Source organism: Cherax quadricarinatus, chromosome 17 (assembly GCF_038502225.1).
Source record: "Cherax quadricarinatus isolate ZL_2023a chromosome 17, ASM3850222v1, whole genome shotgun sequence".
Taxonomy (NCBI): Eukaryota; Metazoa; Arthropoda; class Malacostraca; order Decapoda; family Parastacidae; genus Cherax; species Cherax quadricarinatus.
This window is the reverse complement of record NC_091308.1, coordinates 20556744-20578832: the sequence shown is the minus strand read 5'-3', so window position 1 is coordinate 20578832 and position 22089 is coordinate 20556744.

The window sequence follows — 22089 nt, the reverse complement described above, 5'->3', positions numbered from 1 at the left end:
TCTCTAGCGCTAATCTTTGCCTGTCCCGTCCTTCCCGCTCACCCCACCAGTCCCAATAGAAGAGCCTGAATTTCTCTTCTCAATATCTGTCCCACGATCGCCTTCGCTGCTGGGTTAAGCCCTGGCTCTATTTCTACGACTAAGAACAGTCCTCTCCAGCACTATTCTTCGTCTGCCCTGTCTTCCCCGCTCATCCCATTTGGGATCTTACCTGTACTATCGTTCGTTCGTTCGTTGAGGAAAGGGACTTCGAGCGGAGCTGCTGCTGTGTGCAGGGCTGTGAGCAGGAGAGTCGAGCAGAGCTGCTGCATGGGGCAGAGCTCTGATCTGATGGGGCTTTGTGTTGGAGACAATGGGTTGAGTACTGGCTTGGAGCAGTTGTCGGGCTGTGTAGGTCTTGGGACCTGTGGCTAGTGCGTGGCTTAGTTCCTGTGGTGAACTGTCCTCTGAACTATATTGTAAGTTATATTCATTTTCGTCAAGTTGATTGTGTTCCCTGTCTCACTGCTTATATATACCACCCCATTTATCTAAACCATAATAATTTACTCCTGTTCCCATATATATTATTGTACAAGAACACCAGTGACCTCACATAACCTACCTCCGCCGCCCGCTCACTTCTGTCTCCCTCCTACCTACTCCCTCCCGATTACTCCCCTTAACTCACATATTCTCCAATTATCCAAATACGTCCATTACCCCCCTACATGACATTGTTGTCTTTGTTACAGCTACTGAGAAATCTTTATCTAATTTTTAAGTTCTTTCAAGACTTTTATATGTGGTTATAATGTCTCCTCTTTTCCTACTATCAGCCAACATGAGCATTTTCAATGTTTTCATTTTTTCATCATAGTTCATACTACTCAACTCTGGCAGCCATTTTGTAGATTTTTTTGAACATTTTCTAACTTATCAAATTTTTTAGATATGGACACTACAGCCGCTGAATATTCCAGTTTTGACCTAATATATAACATTTCATCAACCATATATTTGAAAATTTTTTATAGTTTGTCAGTGTAACACAAGAGTTTCTAATCACACACCTACCAGAGCTAAGGTGTGTGATACTTGTGGGACTGTATGGTCCACTGGGATACAGCGTCCTGAATTTTTGCTCACCATGAGACGGGCTAAAACAACACGGGTTCGATCCCCCGGTTAGTCGCAGTGTTGTTACTGATTATATATATATATATATATATATATATATATATATATATATATATATATATATATATATATATATATATATATATATATATATATATTTATTTATATATATATATATATATATATATATATATATATATATATATATATATATATATATATATATATATATATATATATATATATATATATATATATATATATATATATATATATATATATATATAATGTGGGTGTGTGTGTGTGTGTACTCACCTAATCGTTGTTGCAGGGGTCGATACACAGCTCCTGGCCTCGCCTCTTCACTGATCGCTACTAGGTCCTCTCTCTGCTTCCAGAGCTTTGTCGTACCTCGCCTTAAAGCTATGTATGGTTCCTGCTTCCACTACATCACTTGTTAGGCTATTCCACTTCCTGACGACTCTATGACTGAAGAAATACTTCCTAACATCCATATGACTCGTCTGAGTCTTCAGCTTCCAATTGTGACCCCTTGTTTCTGTGTCCCCTCTCTGGAACAACCTGTTTCTGTCTACCTTATCTATTCTATGCAGTATTTTGTATGTCGTTATCATGTCTCCCCTGACCCGCCTGTCCTCCATTGTTGTCAGTCCGATTTCCCTCAACCTTTCTTCGTAGGACATACCTCTGAGCTCCGGAACTAGCCTTGTTGCAAACCTTTGCACTTTCTCTAATTTCTTGACGTGTTTGACCAGGTGTGGGTTCCAAACTGGTGCTGCATTCTCCAGTATGGGCCTGATATACAGACTGTACAGTGTCTTGAACGATTCCTTACTAAGGTATCGGAACGCTATTCTCAGGTTTGCCAGGCGCCCGTATGCTGCAGCAGTTATCTGGTTGATGTGTGCCTCCGGAGACATGCTCGGTGTTATATTCATCCCAAGATCTTTTTCCTTGAGAGAGGTTTGCAGTCCTTGGCCACCTAGTCTATACTCTGTCTGTGGTCTTCTTTGCTCTTCTCCGATCTTCATGACTTTGCACTTGGCAGGGTTGAATTCAAGAAGCCAGTTGCTGGACCACATGTCCAGCCTGTCCAGGTCTCTTTGAAGTCCTGCCTGGTCCTCATCTGATTTAATTCTCCTCATTAACTTCACATCATCTGCAAACAGGGACACCTCTGAGTCTATCCCTTCCATCATGTCATTCACATATACCAGAAATAGCACTGGTCCTTGGACCGACCCCTGTGGGACCCTGCTCGTCACAGGTGCCCACTGTGATACCTCAGTTGTTGCCTCCGTGTCAGGTATTCTCTGATCCATTGCAGTGCCCTTCCTGTTATACGCACCTGATCCTCTAGCTTCTGCACTAGCTCTTGTGAAGAACTGTGTCGAAGGCCTTCTTGCAGTCCAAAAAAATGCAATTAACCCACTTCTGTAACTTTGTCATAGAACTCTAGGTTTGCAACACAGGATTTGCCTTCCATGAATCCGTGCTGGTTATCGTTTATAATCTTATCCCGTTCCAGGTGCTCCACCACTCTCCTGATAATCTTCTCCATGACTTTGCATACTATACAGGTCAGTGACACTGGTTTGTAATTTAGCGCTCGCACGCTTGTGTTTGTGTGTGTGTGTGTGTGTGTGTGTGTGTGTGTGTGTGTGTGTGTGTGTGTTTGTGTTTGTGTGTGTGTGTGTGTGTGTGTGTGTGTGTGTGTGTGTGTGTGTGTTAGTTAGTTACCATTTTGTCCTAGGCACATGTCGATTAGACACTAGGCCTGTTAGCGTGTTAGTGTTAGTGAGTGTGTGAGTGTGTGAGTGTGTGTGTGTATGTGTGTGTGTGTGTGTGTGTGTGTGTGTGTGTGTGTGTGTGTGTGTGTGTGTGTGTGTGTGTGTGTGTGTGTGTGTGTGTCTGTGCACGTGCACGTGTGTGCATGGGTGCGTTTGCGCGCGTGCATGTGTGTGTGTGTGTGTTTGTTTTACCAGTTGTTAACCCTTAAATGGTCCAAACGTATATATACGTTCACACGCGTAGTGCCCCAAATTTTTTGAGAAAATTTTTTTTTTTTTAAAGGAAAAAAGAGCATATGGTACCCAGGCATCCCCAATTATTTTAATATGGCACACAGTGAGTGCACACACCCATTCTGTGTGTGTGTGTGTGTGTGTGTGTGTGTGTGGGTGTGTGTGTTTGTGTGTGTGTGGGTGTGGGTGTGTGTATTTGTGTGGGTGTGGGTATGTGTGTTTGTGTGTGTGTGTACTCAATTGTACTCACCTAGTTGTGGTTGCAGGGGTCGATTCATAGCTCCTCGCCCCACCTCTTCACTGATCACTACTGGGTCACTCTCCCTGAACCATGTGTGTGCGTGTGTTTAGGTAGGGTCACCCAGCAGAGTTATGTGTTGGGTGGATGATGACTGAGGTCACTCAACACAGTTATCTAGTAGATCACTTTTTCCCAGATCCCCCTCACCCCTAAGCTAGTCATCACAACCCTACTTGCTTTCGTATTTCTGCCTCTGTCAAAAAATATTTACGTGTCAATGTTTCCTCTGACACATTTCCCTTCAAGACTGTGTATCTGGGCTATCTTGCTTCAGTACCAACTACTTCCTTCTCTTCTGAACACTCAGGACAAACAGACGCCCAATATGTATATATATCTCTGCTTTCTGCAAACATTGTGACTTCGGCAGGTGCCTGCACTCGTCCTGGTTCCCCAGACTCGGGGAAGAGGAAAAAAATATTGTTCCTCAAAGATATAAGAAACCTCAGACATATTAGAAGTTACAGTCTTGCCAAAAGACTACTGTGTAAAGAAAAAACCTCGAGACGTGTTGGAAACATTCAAGTATTGGCTCAAGGTGTTTGCACAATGTAATGTATCTGGTGATGATAATTTAAAAATAAGACTTAAAATACTGAGGATTTTTTTTATCTCATCAGTAGACCACTTGGCTCACAACCGAAAAAAAGTAGGGTTCAATTCCCCGATGAATCTAGACGTATGAGCAAATCTCCCTATATTCATTGCTCTTGTTCACTGAACAACAAGAGATACCCAGTGGTTGGTGACTATTGTCAGTTGAGTCTTGATGAAAGATGATCTGAAGGCCCCAACGGAAGTAAGTCTCTTTGAGTTCTGTTTAGATTCTCCTGGGTTATTAACCCTCATGGTTGATAATACAGGGAAAGTTTTCTGCTCCTCGTCGCTCATGTAATTTAATGACCAGCTGTAAATAGTCTGGTTTGTTTTACTTGGGTAAACTCTGTCACTCAACTCCACCACATCAACCACTTCCTGTCACACACCACACAGGCAAAATTGCAGATCTGGAGTATATGCAGAAAACTTTCAGTGCCTGTATACGTACAGTCCAGCACCTCAATTACTGGGACCGTTTTAAGTCCCTTGACCTGTACTCCTTGGAACGTAGGCGAGAAAAAATACATCATAATTTACATCTGGAAAATATAAGAGGGACTAGTCCCAAATCTAAGCAGGCAAATCACTCCCTACGAAAGCAAGACTCAGTAGGCGGTGCACCATCCCCCCCCCCTCCAAAGAAAAGCAGGGGCGTCATGAGTACGCTAAGAGACAACACAATAAGTGTCAGGGGCCCAAGATTTTTCAGCTGCCCCCAGCATACATAAGGGAAATTACCAATAGACCCCTGGCTGTCTTCAAGAGGAAGCTGTACAGATACTTAAAGTCAGTATCAGACCAGCCGGGCTGTGATTCGAACGTTGGATTGCAAGCGGCCAGCAGTAACAGCATGATCACTTAATGTCTTCTGCAGTTCCTGTAAGGAGGCCTTTGAAATTTCTGTTTCAATATTAAAGTTGCATTTTCTTTATATAATTCCTCTAATAATCCCTCTTGCCTTACCTGATTAGGTTCACTTATAGTCATTCTATCCACCCGTCAACTGGATTTCTTATCAGCAGCTGTATAAACATACTAGCTATGCTTAGATATTGTACCTTCTGTTATATTGTCACCAAAAAACACTGTATTGTTGTGCTACCTTGTTTCTCCTTAATATATTAAATACGTCATTCTTACCCCAGAAAATGTTCCATATTCATAATTTCCTTCTATTTTGTGGAGCACCACCCACTTACAACACTCGACTCTCTAACCTACACGACGAAAGAGGTACAGTCCCTTTTTCCTTAAAAAGAGGTATGTGTGTGTGGGGGGGTGTATGTGTGTGTGTGTGTGTGTGTGTGTGTGTGTGTGTGTGTGTGTGTGTGTGTGTGTGTGTGTATGTGTATACTCACCTAATTGTGGTTGCAGGGGTCTAGACTCAGCTCCTGGCCCCGCCTCTTCACTGATCGCTACTAGGTCACTCTCTCCCTGTTCCATGAGCCTTATCATTCCTCTTTTTAAAACTACGTATGGTACTTGCTTCCACTACATCACTTTCTAGACTATTCCACTTCCTGACAACTCTGTGGCTGAAGAAATACTTCTTAACATCCCTCTGACTCATCAGAGTCTTCCACTTCCAGTTGTGACCACTTGTTGCTGTGTCCCATCTCTGAAACATTCTGTCCCTATCCACCTTATCAGTTTCTCTCAGTATTTTATACGTCGCCACCATGTGTCCCCTATCCCTCCTGTCCCCCAGTGTCGCTAGGCCAATTTCCCTTAACCTCTCTTCATAGGACATAACTCTTAGCTCTGGGACTAGTCTTGTTGCAAACCTTTGCACTTTAAGTTCTTGAGGTGCTTGACCAGGTGTGGGTTCCATACTGGTGCTGCATTCTCCGGTATGGGCCTGAAATATACGGTGTACAGAGTCTTGAACGATTCCTTGCTAAGGTGTCGTAACCTTATTCTTAGGTTTGCCAGGCACCCGTATGCTGCAGCAGTTATTTGGTTGATGTTCGCCTCAGGAGATGTTCTCCGCATTATACTCACCCCATGATCCTTTTTCCTTGAATGAATGTTCGCAATCTTTGGCCCACCAGCCTGTACTCTGCGGTCATCTTTGCCATTTCCCAATTTTCATGAATTTGTACTTAATGGGGTTAAATTCCAGAAGCCAGTTGTTAAACCAGGCTTGTAGCCTGTCCAGATCCCTTTGTAGCTCTACCTGATCCTCATCCACTTGAACTTTCCTCATTAGGTTCACGTCGTCTGCAGACAGGGACACCTGAATATATCCCTTCCATCATGTCATTCACATACACCAGAAACAGTACCAGCCCTAGGACTGACCCCTGTGGAACCCCGCTCGTCACAGGCGCCCACTCTGACATTTCCTCACGTACCATGACTCGTTGTTTCCTTCCTGTCAGGTATTCTCTGATTCATTGCAGTGCCTTCCCTGTTATCCCTGCGTATGTGTGTGTGTGTGTGTGTGTGTGTGTGTGTGTGTGTGTGTGTGTGTGTGTGTGTGTGTGTGTGTGTGTGTGTGTGTGTGTGTGTGTGTGAGTACTCACCTAATTGTACTCGCCTAATTGTAGTTGCAGGAGTCGATTATTATTATTATTATTATTATTATTATTATTATTATTATTATTATTATTATTATTATAATAAAAAAAAACGCTAAGCCACAAGGGCTATACAGCTGTAGGAGTCGAGACTCAGCTCCTGGCCCCGCCTCTCCACTAGTCACTACTAGGTCCTGTCTCTCCCTGCTCCATGAGCTTTATCATACCTCCTCTTAATACTATGTATGGTTCCTGCGTGTGCGTGTACGTGGGTGTGGGGGGTGGGGGTTTGTGTGTACGTACGTGTGTGAGGAATCAACAAAAAAGCGAGTCTGAATATAAATGGACAATCTGTGCTGAAATAGAGTTGGCTGGGCCAGACTGCTTCATGCCGCCACGCTGCTGCAACAACAGCAACGCCACCGCCACGCTGCTGCAACAACAGCAACACCGCCGCCACGCTGCTGCAACAACAGCAACACCGCCGCCACGCTGCTGCAACAACAGCAACACCGCCGCCACGCTGCTGCAACAACAGCAACACCGCCGCCACGCTGCTGCAACAACAGCAACACCGCCGCCACGCTGCTGCAACAACAGCAACACCGCCGCCACGCTGCTGCAACAACAGCAACACCGCCGCCACGCTGCTGCAACAACAGCAACACCGCCGCCACGCTGCTGCAACAACAGCAACGCCACCGCCACGCTGCTGCAACAACAGCAACACCGCCGCCACGCTGCTGCAACAACAGCAACACCGCCGCCACGCTGCTGCAACAACAGCAACACCGCCGCCACGCTGCTGCAACAACAGCAACGCCACCGCCACGCTGCTGCAACAACAGCAACACCGCCGCCACGCTGCTGCAACAACAGCAACACCGCCGCCACGCTGCTGCAACAACAGCAACACCGCCGCCACGCTGCTGCAACAACAGCAACGCTGCCGTAACGCTGCTGCAACAACAGCAACACCGCCGCCACGCTGCTGCAACAACAGCAACACCGCCGCCACGCTGCTGCAACAACAGCAACACCGCCGCCACGCTGCTGCAACAACAGCAACACCGCCGCCACGCTGCTGCAACAACAGCAACACCGCCGCCACGCTGCTGCAACAACAGCAACACCACCGCCACGCTGCTGCAACAACAGCAACACCGCCGCCACGCTGCTGCAACAACAGCAACACCGCCGCCACGCTGCTGCAACAACAACAACACCGTCGCCATGCTGGTGCAACAACAGCAACACCGCCGCCACGCTGCTGCAACAACAACAACACCGCCGCCACGCTGCTGCAACAACAGCAACACCGCCGCCACGCTGCTGCAACAACAACAACACCGCCGCCACGCTGCTGCAACAACAACAACACCGCCGCCACGCTGCTGCAACAACAACAACACCGCCGCCACGCTGCTGCAACAACAGCAACACCGCCGCCACGCTGCTGCAACAACAGCAACACCGCCGCCACGCTGCTGCAACAACAGCAACACCGCCGCCACGCTGCTGCAACAACAGCAACACCGCCGCCACGCTGCTGCAACAACAACAACACCGCCCCCACGCTGCTGCAACAACAGCAACACCGCCCCCACGCTGCTGCAACAACAACAACACCGCCGCCACGCTGCTGCAACAACAACAACACCGCCGCCATGCTGCTGCAACAACAGCTGCTGCAACAACACCAACACCGCCGCCACGCTGCTGCAACAACACCAACACCGCCGCCACGCTGCTGCAACAACAGCAACACCGCCGCCAACAACAGCTGCTGCAACAACAGCAACACCGCCGCCACGCTGCTGCAACAACAGCAACACCGCCGCCACGCTGCTGCAACAACAGCAACGCCACCGCCACGCTGCTGCAACAACAGCAACGCCACCGCCACGCTGCTGCAACAACAGCAACACCGCCGCCACGCTGCTGCAACAACAGCAACGCCACCGCCACGCTGCTGCAACAACAGCAACACCGCCGCCACGCTGCTGCAACAACAGCAACACCGCCGCCACGCTGCTGCAACAACAGCAACACCGCCGCCACGCTGCTGCAACAACAGCAACACCGCCGCCACGCTGCTGCAACAACAACAACACCGCCGCCATGCTGCTGCAACAACAACAACACCGCCGCCACGCTGCTGCAACAACAACAACACCGCCGCCATGCTGCTGCAACAACAACAACACCGCCGCCACGCTGCTGCAACAACAGCAACACCGCCCCCACGCTGCTGCAACAACAACAACACCGCCGCCACGCTGCTGCAACAACAGCAACACCGCCGCCACGCTGCTGCAACAACAGCAACACCGCCGCCACGCTGCTGCAACAACAGCAACACCGCCGCCACGCTGCTGCAACAACAGCAACACCGCCGCCACGCTGCTGCAACAACAGCAACACCGCCGCCACGCTGCTGCAACAACAGCAACACCGCCGCCACGCTGCTGCAACAACAGCAACACCGCCGCCACGCTGCTGCAACAACAGCAACGCCGCCGCCACGCTTCTGCAACAACAGCAACGCCGCCTCCACGCTGCTGCAACAACAGCAACGCCGCCGCCACGCTGCTGCAACAACAACAACAACGCCGCCACACTGCTGCAACAAAAGCAACATCGCCGCCACGCTGCTGCAACAACAACACCGCCGCCATGCCTGCTGCAACAACAGCAACGCCGCCGCCACGCTGCTGCAACAACAGCAACACCGCCGCCACGCTGCTGCAACAACAGCAACGCCGCCTCCATGCCTGCTGCAACAACAGCAACGCCGCCGCCACGCTGCTGCAACAATAGCAACGCCGCCATGCCTGCTGCAACAATAGCAACGCCGCCATGCCTGCTGCAACAACAGCAACATCGCCGCCACGCTGCTGCAACAACAGCAACGCCGCCATGCCTGCTGCAACAACAGCAACGCCGCCGCCACGCTGCTGCAACAACAGCAACACCGCCGCCACGCTGCTGCAACAACAGCAACGCCGCCTCCATGCCTGCTGCAACAACAGCAACGCCACCGCCACGCTGCTGCAACAATAGCAACACCGCCATGCCTGCTGCAACAACAGCAACGCCGCCGCCACGCTGCTGCAACAACAGCAACGCCGCCTCCATGCCTGCTGCAACAACAGCAACGCCGCCGCCACGCTGCTGCAACAACAGCAACGCCGCCTCCATTCCTGCTGCAACAACAGCAACGCCGCCGCCACGCTGCTGCAACAACAGCAACGCCGCCGCCACGCTGCTGCAACAACAACAACACCGCCGCCACGCTGCTGCAACAACAGCAACACCGTCGCCATGCTGGTGCAACAACAACAACACCGCCGTCACGCTGCTGCAACAACAACAACACCGCCGCCACGCTGCTGCAACAACAACAACACCGCCGTCACGCTGCTGCAACAACAACAACACCGCCGTCACGCTGCTGCAACAACAACATCACCGCCGCCATGCTGCTGCAACAACAACAACACCGCCGCCACGCTGCTGCAACAACAACAACACCGCCGCCATGCTGCTGCAACAACAACAACACCGCCCCCACGCTGCTGCAACAACAGCAACACCGCCGCCACGCTGCTGCAACAACAACAACACCGCCGCCACGCTGCTGCAACAACAGCAACGCCGCCGCCACGCTGCTGCAACAACAACAACACCGTCGCCACGCTGCTGCAACAACAGCAACGCCACCGCCACGCTGCTGCAACAACAGCAACACCGCCGCCACGCTGCTGCAACAACAGCAACACCGCCGCCACGCTGCTGCAACAACAGCAACGCCACCGCCACGCTGCTGCAACAACAGCAACACCGCCGCCACGCTGCTGCAACAACAGCAACACCGCCGCCACGCTGCTGCAACAACAGCAACGCCGCCGCCACGCTGCTGCAACAACAGCAACACCGCCGCCACGCTGCTGCAACAACAGCAACACCGCCGCCACGCTGCTGCAACAACAGCAACACCGCCGCCACGCTGCTGCAACAACAGCAACACCGCCGCCACGCTGCTGCAACAACAGCAACACCGCCGCCACGCTGCTGCAACAACAGCAACTCCTCCGCCACGCTGCTGCAACAACAGCAACACCGCCGCCACGCTGCTGCAACAACAGCAACACCGCCGCCACGCTGCTGCAACAACAGCAACACCGCCGCCACGCTGCTGCAACAACAGCAACACCTCCGCCACGCTGCTGCAACAACAGCAACAACAACAACAACGCCAACGCTGCTGCAACAACAGCAACCCCCCCGCCACGCTGCTGCAACAACAGCAACACCGCCGCCACGCTGCTGCAACAACAGCAACAACGCTGCTGCAACAACAGCACAACGCTGCTGCAACAACAGCACACCGCCGCCACGCTGCTGCAACAACAGCACAACGCTGCTGCAACAACAGCAACACCGCCGCCACGCTGCTGCAACAACAGCAACACCTCCGCCACGCTGCTGCAACAACAGCAACACCGCCGCCACGCTGCTGCAACAACAACAACAACAACAACACCGCCGCCACGCTGCTGCAACAACAACAACACCGCCGCCACGCTGCTGCAACAACAGCAACGCCTCCGCCACGCTGCTGCAACAACAGCAACATCGCCGCCACGCTGCTGCAACAACAGCAACACCGCCGCCACGCTGCTGCAACAACAGCAACAACAACGCCACGCTGCTGGAACAACAGCAACACCGCCGCCACGCTGCTGCAACAACAGCAACACCAACGCTGCTGCAACAACAGCAACACCTCCGCCACGCTGCTGCAACAACAACAACACCGCCGCCACGCTGCTGCAACAACAGCAACACCGCCGCCACGCTGCTGCAACAACAGCAACACCTCCGCCACGCTGCTGCAACAACAACAACACCTCCGCCACGCTGCTGCAACAACAACAACACCTCCGCCACGCTGCTGCAACAACAACAACAACCAACCGCCACGCTGCTGCAACAACAGCAACAACGCTGCTGCAACAACAGCAACACCGCCGCCACGCTGCTGCAACAACAGCAACACCTCCGCCACGCTGCTGCAACAACAGCAACAACGCTGCTGCAACAACAACAACACCTCCGCCACGCTACTGCAACAACAACAACACCTCCGCCACGCTGCTGCAACAACAACAACAACAACAACAACACCTCCGCCACGCTGCTGCAACAACAACAACACCTCCGCCACGCTACTGCAACAACAACAACAACAACAACACCTCCGCCACGCTGCTGCAACAACAACAACAACAACAACAACAACACCTCCGCCACGCTACTGCAACAACAACAACACCTCCGCCACGCTGCTGCAACAACAACAACAACAACAACAACAACAACAACACCTCCGCCACGCTACTGCAACAACAACAACACCTCCGCCACGCTGCTGCAACAACAACAACAACAACAACAACAACACCTCCGCCACGCTGCTGCAACAACAACAACACCGCCGCCACGCTGCTGCAACAACAACAACACCTCCGCCACGCTGCTGCAACAACAACAACACCTCCGCCACGCTGCTGCAACAACAACAACAACAACAACAACAACAACACCTCCGCCACGCTGCTGCAACAACAACAACACCGCCGCCACGCTGCTGCAACAACAACAACAACAACACCGCCGCCACGCTGCTGCAACAACAACAACAACAACACCTCCGCCACGCTGCTGCAACAACAACAACACCTCCGCCACGCTGCTGCAACAACAACAACAACAACACCGCCGCCACGCTACTGCAACAACAACAACACCTCCGCCACGCTACTGCAACAACAACAACAACAACAACAACAACACCTCCGCCACGCTGCTGCAACAACAGCAACACCGCCGCCACGCTGCTGCAACAACAACAACAACAACAACAACAACACCTCCGCCACGCTGCTGCAACAACAGAAACGCCGCCGCCACGCTGCTGCAGCAACAACAACACCTCCGCCACGCTGCTGCAACAACAACAACAACAACAACAACAACACCGCCGCCACGCTACTGCAACAACAACAACACCGCCGCCACGCTACTGCAACAACAACAACACCTCCGCCACGCTGCTGCAACAACAACAACAACAACAACAACAACACCTCCGCCACGCTACTGCAACAACAACAACAACAACAACAACAACACCTCCGCCACGCTACTGCAACAACAACAACAACAACAACAACAACAACAACACCTCCGCCACGCTACTGCAACAACAACAACAACAACAACAACAACACCTCCGCCACGCTACTGCAACAACAACAACAACAACAACACCTCCGCCACGCTGCTGCAACAACAACAACAACAACAACAACAACACCTCCGCCACGCTACTGCAACAACAACAACACCTCCGCCACGCTGCTGCAACAACAACAACAACAACAACAACAACAACAACACCTCCGCCACGCTGCTGCAACAACAACAACAACAACAACAACAACAACAACAACACCGCCGCCACGCTGCTGCAACAACAACAACACCTCCGCCACGCTGCTGCAACAACAACAACAACAACAACAACAACACCTCCGCCACGCTGCTGCAACAACAACAACACCTCCGCCACGCTACTGCAACAACAACAACACCGCCGCCACGCTACTGCAACAACAACAACACCGCCGCCACGCTGCTGCAACAACAGCAACATCGCCGCCACGCTGCTGCAACAACAACAACAACAACAACAACAACAACACCTCCGCCACGCTGCTGCAACAACAACAACACCGCCGCCACGCTACTGCAACAACAACAACACCGCCGCCACGCTGCTGCAACAACAACAACAACAACAACAACAACAACACCGCCGCCACGCTACTGCAACAACAACAACACCTCCGCCACGCTGCTGCAACAACAACAACACCGCCGCCACGCTGCTGCAACAACAACAACAACAACAACAACAACAACACCGCCGCCACGCTGCTGCAACAACACCAACACCGCCGCCACGCTGCTGCAACAACAACAACACCGCCGCCACGCTGCTGCAACAACAGCAACACCCCCGCCACGCTGCTGCAACAACAACAACACCGCCGCCACGCTGCTGCAACAACAACAACACCTCCGCCACGCTACTGCAACAACAACAACACCTCCGCCACGCTGCTGCAACAACAACAACACCGCCGCCACGCTACTGCAACAACAACAACACCTCCGCCACGCTACTGCAACAACAACAACACCTCCGCCACGCTACTGCAACAACAACAACACCGCCGCCACGCTGCTGCAACAACAACAACACCGCCGCCACGCTACTGCAACAACAACACCGCCTCCATGCCTGCTGCAACAACAGCAACGCCGCCGCCATGCTGCTGCAACAACAACGCCGCCGCCATGCTGCTGCAACAATAGCAACGCCGCCATGCCTGCTGCAACAATAGCAACGCCGCCATGCCTGCTGCAACAACAGCAACATCGCCACCACGCTGCTGCAACAACAGCAACGCCGCCATGCCTGCTGCAACAACAGCAACGCTGCCGCCACGCTGCTGCAACAACAGCAACACCGCCGCCACGCTGCTGCAACAACAGCAACATCGCCACCACGCTGCTGCAACAACAGCAACGCCGCCATGCCTGCTGCAACAACAGCAACACCGCCGCCACGCTGCTGCAACAACAGCAACGCCGCCTCCATGCCTGCTGCAACAACAGCAACGCCACCGCCACGCTGCTGCAACAATAGCAACACCGCCATGCCTGCTGCAACAACAGCAACGCCGCCGCCACGCTGCTGCAACAACAGCAACGCCGCCTCCATGCCTGCTGCAACAACAGCAACGCCGCCGCCACTCTGCTGCAACAACAGCAACGCCGCCTGCATGCCTGCTGCAACAACAGCAACGCCGCCTCCATGCCTGCTGCAACAACAGCAACGCCGCCGCCACTCTGCTGCAACAACAGCAACGCCGCCTCCATGCTGCTGCAACAACAGCAACGCCGCCTCCATGCCTGCTGCAACAACAGCAACGCCGCCGCCACTCTGCTGCAACAACAGCAACGCCGCCGCCACGCTGCTGCAACAACAGCAACGCCGTCGCCACGCTGCTGCAACAACAGCAACGCCGCCGCCACGCTGCTGCAACAACAGAAACGCCGCCGCCACGCTGCTGCAACAACAACAACACCTCCGCCACGCTACTGCAACAACAACAACACCGCCGCCACGCTGCTGCAACAACAACAACACCTCCGCCACGCTACTGCAACAACAACAACACCGCCGCCACGCTACTGCAACAACAACACCGCCTCCATGCCTGCTGCAACAACAGCAACGCCGCCGCCATGCTGCTGCAACAACAACGCCGCCGCCATGCTGCTGCAACAACAACGCCGCCGCCATGCTGCTGCAACAACAACACCGCCGCCACGCTGCTGCAACAGCAACGCCGTCGCCACGCCTGCTGCAATGGAAATATAAACACATATGCAGTATAATGTGATCCTTTATTGACAACGTTTCGCCCACACAGTGGGATTTTTCAAGTCACAAACAGATCTACCTGGGGTGGAAGGTATGCGAGTATTTATAGTCAGGTTCAGAATGCTGAAGTCAGGTGGAGAATGCTGCATGATGTACCGAGTGGGGTTATAGAGTCTAAAATCTTGGGTACTTGGAAGGGAGATTGGATAAGTTTGTGAGCAGACTTATCCAATCTCCCTTCCAAGTACCCAAGATTTTAGACTCTATAACCCCACTCGGTACATCATGCAGCATTCTCCACCTGACCTCAGCATTCTGAACCTGACTATAAATACTCGCATACCTTCCACCCCAGGTAGATCTGTTTGTGACTTGAAAAAGCCCATTGTGTGGGCGAAACGTTGTCAGTAAAGGATCACATTATACTGCATATGTGTTTATATTTCCATTGTGTCGGTATTTTATACCATTTATTTCCAACGCCTGCTGCAACAACAGCAACGCTGCCGCCACGCCTGCTGCAACAACAGCAACGCTGCCGCCACGCCTGCTGCAACAACAGCAACGCTGCCACCACGCCTGCTGCAACAACAGCAACGCTGCCGCCACGCCTGCTGCAACAACAGCAACGCTGCCACCACGCCTGCTGCAACAACAGCAACGCCGCCGCCACCACAAGCAGTGACAGCAATTGTAGCATCATCAGCAACAGCAGCAGAATCACTGTCACCATCAGTATTAACAGCAGATACTACAGCAAAACTAACAACAGCACCATCAGCAACACCAACAGTTGCAGAATTATTAGCTGCAGCAGCAGCAGTCCCTGCAGCAACAATAGTAGGAATAGTAGAAGCAACAGCAGCAGCAGTACCAGTAACAACAGCAGCAGCTGTACCAGCAACACCTACAGTAGCTGTAGCAGCAGCAATGTCAGCACTGCCGCCCTCACTAGCCTGATTCCCTAGTGTGCAAATTAGTGGACTGTTAGTCAGCGTACCATCGATATTCCTACTGTCCAGTAATTTGCAGTCTGCCTTGTTTCTCTCTCAGCTCCGTCATCCTGTCACAGAACTCTCAGTTGATTTGTAAAATCTGTTTCTCTGCGTGGTAAAGTTAGGTTAGGTTAGCTCAGGATATGTCTGCCATTGCACCATATCACTTGACTTCTTCAGTTGGAATGACCAGAACCGGTTAGGTATCACCAAGACAAGGCGTCACCTGACCTCCACTTGGGACATAGTTACCCACAGTGACCTGGTTTTCTAATGCGTGGCGATGATCACTGATCTTGGCACAAATTACCTCCTTGAAATTCAATTGACTTTCAGACAAATTAAAATTTTGATATGGTGCAATAAGGTCAACAATTCGCTCTTTTGTGTAATTATAATTACACAAAGAAGCGAAGCGAATTTAATGTTTAGGTACATTAATTATTGGACCTAAACATTAAAAACTAGCTGACGCTCATGGAAAATATATAATGTCAAATATGAAGAACATTCTCTAGTACCGGGTGATGTGTTGGATGGTCCCAGTGAAGAACATTCTCTGGTACCGGGTGATGTGTTGGATGGTCCCAGTGAAGAACATTCTCTGGTACCCGGTGATGTGTTGGATGGTCCCAGTGAAGAACAATCTCTGGTACCGGGTGATGTGTTGGATGGTCCCAGTGAAGAACAATCTCTGGTACCGGGTGATGTGTTGGATGGTCCCAGTGAAGAACAATCTCTGGTACCGGGTGATGTGTTGGATGGTCCCAGTGAAGAACAATCTCTGGTACCGGGTGATGTGTTGGATGGTCCCAGTGAAGAACATTCTCTGGTACCGGGTGATGTGTTGGATGGTCCCAGTGAAGAACAATCTCTGGTACCGGGTGATGTGTTGGATGGTCCCAGTGAAGAACAATCTCTGGTACCGGGTGATGTGTTGGATGGTCCCAGTGAAGAACAATCTCTGGTACCGGGTGATGTGTTGGATGGTCCCAGTGAAGAACAATCTCTGGTACCGGGTGATGTGTTGGATGGTCCCAGTGAAGAACAATCTCTGGTACCCGGTGATGTGTTGGATGGTCCCAGTGAAGAACATTCTCTGGTACCGGGTGATGTGTTGGATGGTCCCAGTGAAGAACATTCTCTGGTACCGGGTGATGTGTTGGATGGTCCCAGTGAAGAACAATCTCTGGTACCCGGTGATGTGTTGGATGGTCCCAGTGAAGAACATTCTCTGGTACCGGGTGATGTGTTGGATGGTCCCAGTGAAGAACATTCTCTGGTACCGGGTGATGTGTTGGATGGTCCCAGTGAAGAACAATCTCTGGTACCCGGTGATGTGTTGGATGGTCCCAGTGAAGAACATTCTCTGGTACCGGGTGATGTGTTGGATGGTCCCAGTGAAGAACAATCTCTGGTACCCGGTGATGTGTTGGATGGTCCCAGTGAAGAACATTCTCTGGTACCGGGTGATGTGTTGGATGGTCCCAGTGAAGAACAATCTCTGGTACCCGGTGATGTGTTGGATGGTCCCAGTGAAGAACATTCTCTGGTACCGGGTGATGTGTTGGATGGTCCCAGTGAAGAACAATCTCTGGTACCGGGTGATGTGTTGGATGGTCCCAGTGAAGAACATTCTCTAGTACCGGGTGATGTGCTGGATGGTCCCAGTGAAGAACAATCTCTGGTACCGGGTGATGTGTTGGATGGTCCCAGTGAAGAACAATCTCTGGTTCCGGGTGATGTGCTGGATGGTCCCAGTGAAGAACATTCTCTAGTTCCGGGTGATGTGTTGGATGGTCCCAGTGAAGAACATTCTCTAGTTCCGGGTGATGTGTTGGATGGTCCCAGTGAAGAACATTCTCTAGTTCCGGGTGATGTGTTGGATGGTCCCAGTGAAGAACATTCTCTAGTACCGGGTGATGTGTTGGATGGTCCCAGTGAAGAACATTCTCTAGTACCGGGTGATGTGCTGGATAGTCCCAGTGAAGAACATTCTCTAGTTCCGGGTGATGTGTTGGATGGTCCCAGTGAAGAACATTCTCTAGTACCGGGCGATGTGTTGGATGGTCCCAGTGAAGAACATTCTCTAGTACCGGGTGATGTGCTGGATAGTCCCAGTGAAGAACATTCTCTAGTTCCGGGTGATGTGTTGGATGGTCCCAGTGAAGAACATTCTCTAGTACCGGGTGATGTGCTGGATGGTCCCAGTGAAGAACAATCTCTGGTACCGGGTGATGTGTTGGATGGTCCCAGTGAAGAACAATCTCTGGTTCCGGGTGATGTGCTGGATGGTCCCAGTGAAGAACATTCTCTAGTTCCGGGTGATGTGTTGGATGGTCCCAGTGAAGAACATTCTCTAGTTCCGGGTGATGTGTTGGATGGTCCCAGTGAAGAACATTCTCTAGTTCCGGGTGATGTGTTGGATGGTCCCAGTGAAGAACATTCTCTAGTACCGGGTGATGTGTTGGATGGTCCCAGTGAAGAACATTCTCTAGTACCGGGTGATGTGCTGGATAGTCCCAGTGAAGAACATTCTCTAGTTCCGGGTGATGTGTTGGATGGTCCCAGTGAAGAACATTCTCTAGTACCGGGCGATGTGTTGGATGGTCCCAGTGAAGAACATTCTCTAGTACCGGGTGATGTGCTGGATAGTCCCAGTGAAGAACATTCTCTAGTTCCGGGTGATGTGTTGGATGGTCCCAGTGAAGAACATTCTCTAGTTCCGGGTGATGTGTTGGATGGTCCCAGTGAAGAACATTCTCTAGTACCGGGCGATGTGTTGGATGGTCCCAGTGAAGAACATTCTCTAGTTCCGGGTGATGTGTTGGATGGTCCCAGTGAAGAACATTCTCTAGTTCCGGGTGATGTGTTGGATGGTCCCAGTGAAGAACATTCTCTAGTTCCGGGTGATGTGTTGGATGGTCCCAGTGAAGAACATTCTCTAGTTCCGGGTGATGTGTTGGATGGTCCCAGTGAAGAACATTCTCTAGTACCGGGCGATGTGTTGGATGGTCCCAGTGAAGAACATTCTCTAGTTCCGGGTGATGTGCTGGATGGTCCCAGTGAAGAACATTCTCTAGTTCCGGGTGATGTGTTGGATGGTCCCAGTGAAGAACATTCTCTAGTTCCGGGTGATGTGTTGGATGGTCCCAGTGTAGAGCATTCTCTAGTTCCGGGTGATGTGTTGGATGGTCCCAGTGAAGAACATTCTCTAGTTCCGGGTGATGTGTTGGATGGTCCCAGTGAAGAACATTCTCTAGTTCCCGGTGATGTGTTGGATGGTCCCAGTGAAGAACATTCTCTAGTTCCGGGTGATGTGTTGGATGGTCCCAGTGAAGAACATTCTCTAGTTCCGGGTGATGTGTTGGATGGTCCCAGTGAAGAACATTCTCTAGTACCGGGTGATGTGTTGGATGGTCCCAGTGAAGAACATTCTCTAGTTCCGGGTGATGTGTTGGATGGTCCCAGTGAAGAACATTCTCTGGTACCGGGTGATGTGCTGGATGGTCCCAGTGAAGAACATTCTCTAGTTCCGGGTGATGTGTTGGATGGTCCCAGTGAAGAACATTCTCTAGTTCCGGGTGATGTGTTGGATGGTCCCAGTGAAGAACATTCTCTAGTACCGGGTGATGTGTTGGATGGTCCCAGTGGAGAACATTCTCTAGTACCGGGTGATGTGTTGGATGGTCCCAGTGAAGAACAATCTCTAGTTCCGGGTGATGTGTTGGATGGTCCCAGTGAAGAACAATCTCTGGTACCGGGTGATGTGTTGGATGGTCCCAGTGAAGAACATTCTCTAGTTCCGGGTGATGTGTTGGATGGTCCCAGTGAAGAACATTCTCTGGTACCGGGTGATGTGTTGGATGGTCCCAGTGAAGAACATTCTCTGGTACCCGGTGATGTGTTGGATGGTCCCAGTGAAGAACATTCTCTGGTACCCGGTGATGTGTTGGATGGTCCCAGTGAAGAACAATCTCTAGTTCCGGGTGATGTGTTGGATGGTCCCAGTGAAGAACATTCTCTGGTACCGGGTGATGTGTTGGATGGTCCCAGTGAAGAACATTCTCTGGTACCGGGTGATGTGTTGGATGGTCCCAGTGAAGAACATTCTCTAGTTCCGGGTGATGTGTTGGATGGTCCCAGTGAAGAACATTCTCTAGTACCGGGCGATGTGTTGGATGGTCCCAGTGAAGAACATTCTCTAGTTCCGGGTGATGTGCTGGATGGTCCCAGTGAAGAACATTCTCTATTTCCGGGTGATGTGTTGGATGGTCCCAGTGAAGAACATTCTCTAGTTCCGGGTGATGTGTTGGATGGTCCCAGTGAAGAACATTCTCTGGTACCCGGTGATGTGTTGGATGGTCCCAGTGAAGAACATTCTCTAGTTCCGGGTGATGTGTTGGATGGTCCCAGTGAAGAACATTCTCTAGTTCCGGGTGATGTGTTGGATGGTCCCAGTGAAGAACATTCTCTAGTACCGGGCGATGTGTTGGATGGTCCCAGTGAAGAACATTCTCTAGTTCCGGGTGATGTGTTGGATGGTCCCAGTGAAGAACATTCTCTAGTACCGGGCGATGTGTTGGATGGTCCCAGTGAAGAACATTCTCTAGTTCCGGGTGATGTGCTGGATGGTCCCAGTGAAGAACATTCTCTATTTCCGAGTGATGTGCTGGATGGTCCCAGTGAAGAACATTCTCTAGTTCCGGGTGATGTGCTGGATGGTCCCAGTGAAGAACATTCTTTAGTTCCGGGTGATGTGTTGGATGGTCCCAGTGAAGAACATTCTCTAGTTCCGGGTGATGTGTTGGATGGTCCCAGTGAAGAACATTCTCTAGTTCCGGGTGATGTGTTGGATGGTCCCAGTGAAGAACATTCTCTAGTTCCGGGTGATGTGTTGGATGGTCCCAGTGAAGAACATTCTCTAGTACCGGGCGATGTGTTGGATGGTCCCAGTGAAGAACATTCTCTAGTTCCGGGTGATGTGCTGGATGGTCCCAGTGAAGAACATTCTCTAGTTCTGGGTGATGTGTTGGATGGTCCCAGTGAAGAACATTCTCTAGTACCGGGTGATGTGTTGGATGGTCCCAGTGAAGAACATTCTCTAGTACCGGGTGATGTGTTGGATGGTCCCAGTGAAGAACATTCTCTAGTACCGGGTGATGTGTTGGATGGTCCCAGTGAAGAACAGTCTCTAGTACCGGGTGATGTGCTGGATGGTCCCAGTGAAGAACAATCTCTAGTACCGGGTGATGTGCTGGATGGTCCCAGTGAAGAACAATCTCTAGTACCGGGTGATGTGTTGGATGGTTCCAGTGAAGAACATTCTCTAGTTCCGGGTGATGTGTTGGATGGTCCCAGTGAAGAACATTCTCTAGTTCCGGGTGATGTGTTGGATGGTCCCAGTGAAGAACATTCTCTAGTACCGGGTGATGTGTTGGATGGTCCCAGTGAAGAACATTCTCTAGTACCGGGTGATGTGTTGGATGGTCCCAGTGAAGAACATTCTCTAGTACCGGGTGATGTGTTGGATGGTCCCAGTGAAGAACATTCTCTAGTACCGGGTGATGTGTTGGATGGTCCCAGTGAAGAACATTCTCTAGTTCCGGGTGATGTGTTGGATGGTCCCAGTGAAGAACAATCTCTTGTACCGGGTGATGTGCTGGATGGTCCCAGTGAAGAACATTCTCTGGTACCGGGTGATGTGTTGGATGGTCCCAGTGAAGAACATTCTCTAGTACCGGGTGATGTGTTGGATGGTCCCAGTGAAGAACATTCTCTAGTTCCGGGTGATGTGTTGGATGGTCCCAGTGAAGAACATTCTCTAGTTCCGGGTGATGTGTTGGATGGTCCCAGTGAGGAACATTCTCTGGTACCCGGTGATGTGTTGGATGGTCCCAGTGAAGAACATTCTCTGGTACCGGGTGATGTGTTGGATGGTCCCAGTGAAGAACAATCTCTGGTACTGGGTCCGGGTGATGTGTTGGAT